This window comes from Papio anubis, chromosome 7 (genome assembly GCF_008728515.1).
Source record: "Papio anubis isolate 15944 chromosome 7, Panubis1.0, whole genome shotgun sequence".
In the NCBI taxonomy this organism is placed as follows: Eukaryota; Metazoa; Chordata; class Mammalia; order Primates; family Cercopithecidae; genus Papio; species Papio anubis.
This window is the reverse complement of record NC_044982.1, coordinates 136,545,434-136,554,193: the sequence shown is the minus strand read 5'-3', so window position 1 is coordinate 136,554,193 and position 8,760 is coordinate 136,545,434.

The following is an 8,760-nucleotide window of genomic DNA, read 5'->3' as shown; positions in this document are numbered from 1 at the left end:
AGGAGACGTATCTCAAAATAATAAGAGCTATTTATGACAAACCCACAGCCAATATCATACTGAATGGACAAAAACATCCCTTTGAAAACTGGCACAAGACGGGGATGCCCTCTCTCATCACTCTTATTCAACATAGTGTTGGAAGTTCTGGCCAGGGCAATCAGGCAAGAGGAAGAAATAAAGGATATTCAATTAGGAAACGAGGAAGTCAAATTGTCCCTGTTTGCAGATGACATGATTGTGAACAGGCAACCTACAGAATGGGAGAAAATTTTTACAATTTACCCATCTGACAAAGGGCTAATATCCACAATCTATGAAGAACTTAAGCAAATTTACAAGAAAGAATCAACCCCATCAAAAAGTGGGCAAAGGATATGAACAGACAATTCTCAGAAGAAGACATTTATGCAGCCAACAGACACATGAAAAAATGCCCATCATCACTGGCCATCAGAGAAATGCAAATCAAAACCACAATAAGACAGCATCTCATACCAGTTAGAATGGTGATTATTAAAAAGTCAGGAAACAACAGGTGCTGGAGAGGATGTGGAGAAACAGGAACACTTTTACACTGTTGGTGGGACTGTAAACTAGTTCACCCATTGTGGAAGAGAGTGTGGTGATTCCTTAAGGATCTAGAACTAGAAATACCATTTGACCCAGTCATCCCATTACTGGGCATATACCCAAAGGATTATAAATCATGCTGCTATAAACACACATACACATGTATGTTTATTGTGGCACTATTCACAATAGCAAAGACTTGGAACCAACCCAGATGTCCATCAATGATAGACTGGATTAAGAAAATGTGGCACATATACACCATGGAATACTATGCAGCCGTAAAATAGGATGAGTTCATGTCCTTTGTAGAGACATGGATGAAGCTGGAAACCATCATTCTGAGCAAACTGTCGCAAGGACAGAAAACCAAACACTACATGTTCTCACACATAGGTGGGAATTGAACAATGAGAACACTTGAACACAGGGTGGGGAACATCACACACCGGGGCATGTCGTGGAGTGGGGAGAGGTGGGGAGGGATAGCATTAGGAGATATACCTATTGTAAATGATGAGTTAACGGGTGCAGCACACCAACATGGCACATGTATACATATGTAACAAACCTACACGTTGTGCACATGTACCCTAGAACTTAAAGTATAATTTAAAAACCCTAAAAAATTTTTATTTTTCTAAAGTACAAGTTGGATACTGAATTTAGCAATACCCCTTTGTCACCTATGAGGATAACAAAATATTTTTTCTTCCATGGATATATTAATGTGATAAATCATATTAACAGATTCAATTTTATCCATATTTTCCTGGGATAAATGCCACTTGTCATGTTAAACTGTTTTTTAATGTGGTACTAGATTCTGTTTACTAATGCTTGGTTTAGATATGCGCATTGATCTTTGTAAGAGACATGGTTTTGCAGTGTTCTTTTTTGGGGTAATAATTGTTTTGCTACCAATCTTATGTTTGCTTTAGAAACACAAATAGGGGATCATTCCTTCTTTTTGTATTCTGTAGGACAGTTTACATGAAATCAAAATAATGTATGCCTTAAAGTTTTCACAAAATCCCCCTATAAAATTATGTGGACCTGGTGCTGTTTCAGGTGATAGCTCTTAGATAATGTTCTTATATTCTCGTCTACAGTAGTTATCTGTTTAGAATTTCTATCTCTTTTGGAGTGATTTGGAAAATTATATTTTCTTAGACTATTGTCTAATTCAGTCAGATTTTCACATTTATTTGCAAACACTCATAAGTCTTTTAAATTCACATTTGTTTACAAAGACTCGTAAGTCTTTTAAATTCACATTTCTTTTCACATTTATTTGAAAAGACTCATAAGTCTTTTAATTTCCTCTTTATCTGTGGTTCTTTTTATTATTTATCTTTTGTTTTTGTCCTTTCCTGTCTTGCTTATGTTAGCAGTTTAGTTGCCCCTTTCTCCCACAAAAAAGTATAGCTGTTGGATTTACTTATTTTTTTCCTGCATTTTAATCAATAACTTCTGCTTCTTTATTAATGCCTTCTTCATTCCTTAAATATTTTTTTTGTTTTGCTTTTTCTTACTTCATACTTGGATGCTTTATTTATTTTTATTCTTTTCTGGTTTTTTAAGAATACAAATATTTAAGGTTAACAATTTCCCCCTGAACACTGCTTTAGTTTTATTATGTATATTTTGGCATGTAGTTTAATAAGGTATTTTAATTTTATTTTTATATGATTATTTTATCTTTATTTTTGTCATATCAGTGAGTTCAAATTGAACCATTGAGTTTGAACCATAAGTTTTTAAGGAAGAATTTAAAATTTGCAGATGGTAAGGGCTTTTTTTCTCCCTAATTTTATTGCACTTTTAATGCAAGAATATATTTTTATTGTTTCTACCTTTTAGAATTTATTGAGGTTTTCTTTGTGGCTTAATAAGGTTAATTGTTATTAATGTTTCAGGACCCTTAAGAAGAAAGTACTTGTATTCTCTTTTCATAAGGTAGGAATTAGCTATGTATAATTTAGCTCTATCTTGTTAAAGATATAATTGGTCTTCTATATAATTATTTATCTTTTATTAATGTTAATCTGTTTGAGTTGAAGAAGCTAATTAAACTGTTCTGATCATACTGTCTGTCTATAGGTCATATATATACCAAAGTCTGTTTTATTGAGTATTGGTGCTAGTTTTTGGTAACACTGATGATCATAATGGTTTAACTTTTATTATGAATTACGGATTTTAACATTAAAAGTACTCTTTTTTGACTCATTCAATTCTTCTTGGCCTGATTGAAACCTCATTTGATGTTAAGATAATTATTTTTGGGTATTTTTCATTTATATTTGCCCACCTTTTATTTTCAAAGTTCCTGAATTACTTTGATTTAGGTATATCTTTTGTGTAGAACACAGGGCTGTAGTTTGCCTTTGCTTTAAGTTCCAATCTTTTAATGAGTTTGGCTCATTTACGTGGGGCTATACCTTGTCTTGGTTCTGTTACAACATTTTAGGTTATTATTTTTTGTCTTTATAATTCTTAATAATTATTTCCTTATATGGTCTCTTTCTTTTACTCTGTGTGTGTGTGTGTGTGTTTCTTGTAATATTTAAGGAAGTATTTTATTGTTTCTGTACTGTATACTCTCAAGTGTTTACATAATACTTTAAATTTTTTCTTAAGGCAGTGTTGATCAATTTCCTAATGTGAACAATGATGAGATTATTATTTCTCTTTCTTTTCCTCATATTTTCCTAATATTTTTCTTAATAGTACTTTTAATCTGAAATGTATATTAATATCTATGAGTCGATTTGCAGCTTTAAATGATATTTTTTCATTTTCAGATACCAAAATAAGGAAATCAGCATGTTCTCCCAATTTCTTTTGGCAATCTTTTCATGTAGTCAAGTGTGTAATATTTGCATTTTTTTGTCATCCTAATCTGTTGGTTTTAGACCTAAAGATATTTTATGTTCACCACTAACTAGTCCCTTTCTCAGTTATCTCAGTTTTTTTTTCAGTTATTTTTCCATTTGGCTGAAGTTCATCCTCTAATTTCAAGAATGCTTCATAAGAAATATCTGTTCAGGCCAAGTATGGTGGCTCATACTTATAGTTACAGCACTTTGAGAGGCGAGGTGGGAGGACGGTTTGAGGCTCGGAGTTTGAGATCAGCCTGGGCAACATAGTGAGACACTGTCTCTACAAACAATAAAAAAACCCAATTAGCTAGGCATGCTGGGGCACACCTGTAGTCCTGGATACTTGGGAGGCTGAGATAGGAGGATCACTGGAGTCCATCAGTTCCAGGCTGCATTCCAGCCTGGGTGACAGAGTGACACTGTCTCAAACAAAATCTGTTCAGAACTATTTGTTGACTTTATATTTGAATGACAGTTTGTCTATAAACTCTTTGGGCCAGTTTCTTCTCTGGATGGTTTTAGGGAAGTCCAAGGCCAGTGTGTATTTTAGAACTTACTAGTCATATAATAATACATACACTTATTTTAAATATTTTAAAATTTAAAAACTTATAATGCAGTTGTGTTCAAAATTTGTTACACGAACAAAACAATCTGTGATTAAATAAGTTTCTATGATTCTGGGACCAACATAAGTAACTGAGTGTCTTGTATATAGGTTATCTCATATACCTGGATAAAGTGTAAAGTAATATTATTCTACAATCTCTAAGACAAAGCATCTGTCGAACTTATTTCCCATTGAATGTTTTTGAAAAGACATTACTACAGGGATAGTACTTGAGTCTTAAACTTTTAAAAGTATATAGTGTACATTTCCAAAAGTCAGTAAATTAATAGGGATCTTATTTACTATTGGATCTTTTCCCACTATTTTATTCTGTTCTTTATTGAATTCCATTTTATTCATTTTGTTTCTATTTTTTACTCTCAACAAATTTTTAAGTGTTGAGTATGGTATTGTTAACTCTAAGCACATACCAAATCTCTAGAATTTTTTTTTTTGTTCCATGTCTGAAACTCTACACTAATTGCACAGCAAATCACCTTATTCCCATTTTCCCAGTCTCTGGCAAAAACCATTCTATTTTATGTTTTGATGAGTCTGACTACTTTAGAGACCTCATAAAAGTGGAATAATTCTGTATTTTTCCTTCTGTGACCAGCATTTTTCATTTATTATAATGTCAAGAGTCATCCATATTGTAGCATGACAGGATTTTCTTCTTTTTTATGGCTGAATAATATTCCATTGTATTTGTCTATCACATTTCCCTTATCTATTCATCTGTTCATGGACATTTAGGTTGCTTCCACCTCTTGGCTATTGTGAATAATACTACAATGAACATGGGAGTGCAAATATCTTTTCAAGATCCTGATTTCCATTCTTTTTGGATAGATAAGGGATTGCAGGATAGTATGGTAGTTTTATTTTTAATTTTTTGAGGAACTTTCTTACTGTTTTCTATAGTGACTACATCATTTTACATTTCTATGAACAGTGCACCAGGATTCCAGTCTTTCTACATCCTCAACAATACTTGGGATTTTCTGTTCTGTTTGTGTGGTTTTTGTTTGTTTGTTTTCTTTCTCCCACTTTTATTTTAGAATCAGGGTACATGTGCAAGTTTGTTACAAAGACATATTGCAGAATGCTGAGGTTTGGGATACAGTTGAACCCATCACCCAGGTAGTAAACACAGTGTCCAAGAGGTAGTTTTTCAGCTCCTGTCCTCCTCTCTCTATGCTACCTCTAGTAATTCCCACTGGCTATTGTTCCCATCTTTGTGTCCATGTGTGCCCAGTGTTTAGCTTCCACTTATAAGTGAGAACATGTGGTATTTGGTTTTCTGTTTCTGTATTAGTTTGCTTAAGATAATGGCCTCCAGCTGCATCTGTGTTGCTGCAAAGGATATAATTTTGTTCTTTTTTTAATTGCTGCGTAGTACTGCATAATGTATATTTACCACATTTAAAAAATCCTATCCACTGTTGATGGGCACCTGGGTTTATTCTATGTTTTTTGCTATTATGAATAGCAGTGTGATAGGCATATGGGTGCACGTATCCTTTCGGTAGAATGATTTATTTTCTTTTGGGAATATACCCAGTGATAGGGTTGCTGAGTCAAATGGTAGTTCAACTGTTAGTTTTCTGAGGAATCTCCAAATGGCTCTCCACAGTGGCTGGACTCATTTAATTCCCACCAAGAGTGTATAAGTGCCCCCTTTTCTCCACAGCCTCACCAACATCTGTTGTTTTTTGACTTTTTAACAAACATTTTTCTGACTGGTGTGAGATGGTATCTCATTGTGATTTTGATTTGTGTTTCTCTGATGATGAGTGATCATGAGCATTTTTTCATGTTTGTTTGCCACGTGTACACTTCTTTTGAGAAGTGTCTGTTCATGTCCTTTGCCGACTTTTTAGCTGGAATATTCATTTTTTGCTTGATGATTTAATTTCCTTAACAATTCTGGATATTAAGTCTTTGTTGAATGCATAGTTTGTGAATATTTTCTCCCAATCTGTAGGTTGTCTCTTTACTCTCTTGATGGTTCTCTTGCTGTGCAGAAGCTCTTTAGTTTAATTTAATTAGGTCCTACTTATCAGTTTTTTTTGTTGCTGTATGAGGGTTCTCTAGAGGGACAGAACTAATAGGATAGATGTATGTATGGAGGGGAGTTTATTAAGGAGTATTGACTCACACAATCACAAGGTGAAGAGATTGCTAGGTTTGTGCAGAAATCACAAACATTCTTTTACACCAACAATAGGCAAGCAGAGAGCCAAATCATGAATGAATTCCCGTTCATAATCACTACTATTTTAATCACTAAAGAGAATAAAATACCTAGGAATACATCAAACAAAGAATGTGAAGGAACTCTTCAAGGAGAACTACAAACCACTGCTCAAGGACATAAGAAAGGACACAAACAAATGGGAAAATATTCCATGCTTATAGATAGGAAGAATCAATATCGTGAAAATGGCCATACTGCCCAAAGTAATTTATAGATTCAATGCTATTCCCATCAAACTACCATTGACCTTCTTCACAGAATTAGAAAAAGCTATGTTAAATTTCATATGGAATCAAAGAAGACCCTATATAGCCAAGACAGTCCTAAGCAAAACTAACAAAGCTGGAGGCATCGCATGCTACCTGACTTCAAACTATACTATCAGGCTACAGTAGCCAAAATAGTGTGATACCAGTACCAAAACAAACATATAGACCAATAGGGCAGAAGAGAGACCTCAGAAATAAGACCACACATTTACAACCATCTGATCTTCGACGAACCTAACGAAAACTAGCAATAGGGAAAGGATCTTCTATTCAGTAGAAGAAAACCTAGGCAATACCATTCAGGACACAGGCATGGGCAAAGACTTCATGACAAAAACACCAAAAGGAATTGCGACAAAAGCCGAAATTGACAAATGGGATATAATTAAACTAAAGAGCTTCTGCACAGCAAAAGAAACTACCATCAGAGTGAACAGGCAACCTACAGAATGGGAGAAAATTTTTCCAATCTACCCATCTGACAAAGGTCTAATATCCAGAATTTACAAGGAACTTAAACATATTTACAAGAAAAAGACAACTCCATCAAAAAGTCGGCAAAGAATATGAACAGACACTTCTCAAAAGAAGACACTTGCATGGCAAACAAACATATGAAAAAAAAACCTCAACATCCCTGATCAGAGAAATGCAAATCAAAACCACAATGAGATACCATCTCACGCCAGTCAGAATAGCAATTATTAAAGAGTCTGGAAACAATAGATGCTGGGGAGGTTATGGAAAAATAGGAATGCTTTTACACTGTTGGTGGGAATGTAAAGTAGTTCAACGATTGTGGAAGACAGTATGACGATTCCTCAAGGATCTAGAACGAGAAATAACATTTGACCCAGCAATCCCATTACCAGGTATATATCCAAAAGAATATAAATCATTCTACTATAAAGACACATGCAAATGTGTGTTTATCGCAGCACTATTTACAATAGCAAAGACATGGAACCAATCTAAATGTCCATCAGTGATAGACTGGATAAAGAAAATGTGGTACATATACAGCATGGAATACTATGCAGTCATAAAAAGGAATGAGATCATGTCCTTTACAGGGACATGGATGAAACTGGAAGTCATCATCCTCAGCAAACTAACACAGGAACAGAAAACCAAGCACTGCATGTTCTCACTTATAAGTGGGAGTTGAACATTGAGAACGCATGGACACAGAGAGGGGAACAACACACACCAGGGCCTGTTAGGGGGTGGAGGATGAGGGGAGGGGACTTAGAGGACAGGTCAATAGGTTCAGCAAACCACCGTGGCACATGTATACCTATGTAACAAACCTGCACGTTCTGCACATGTATTTTGTTTTTTTTTGTTGTTTGTTTAAGAAGAAATAAATAAAATTATCCAATCTGTGAAAAAAAAAAGAAAAAGAAAAAGAAAAAAAAGTAGGGAGCTGAGAGTGCAGCCTTCAGTTTGTAGCTGAAGGCCTGAGAGTCCCTGGCAAACCACTGGTATAAGTCCAAGAGACCAAAGCTGAAGAACTTGGAATCTGATGTTTGAGGGCCAGAAGCATCCAGCACAGGAAAGATGAAGGCCAGAAGAGTCAGCAAGTCTGCTCTTTCCCTCTTCTTTTGCCTGCTTTATTCTAGCCTTGCTTGCAGCTGATTCGATGGTACCCACCCAGATTGAGGGGGGTTGTGCCTCTCCCAGTCCACTGACTCAAATGTTAATATCCTTTGGCAACACTCTCACAGACACACCCAGGAACAATAATTTGCATCCTTCAGTCCAATCAAGGTGACATTCGATATTAATCATCACAGTTGCTGTTACTTTTGAGGACTTAGCCATAAATTATTTGCCAAGACCAGTATCAAGAAGAGTATTTCTTAGGTTTTCTTCTAGGATTTTTATTGTTTGAGGTCTTACATGTGTGAGATGGTACCTCATTGTGGTTGGTTTGCATTTTCCAGATGATTAGTGATGTTGAGCATCTTTTCACGTATGTGTTGGCCATTCATATATCTTCTTTGGAGAGTTTCTATTGAAGTCCTTTGTCCATTGTTAAATTGGATCCTTTCCTTTCCTTTCCTTTCCTTTCCTTCCCTTCCCTTCCCTTCCCTTCCCCTTTCCCTTCCCCTTTCCCTTTCCCTTTCCCTTTCCCTTTCCCTTTCCCTTTCCCTTTCCCTT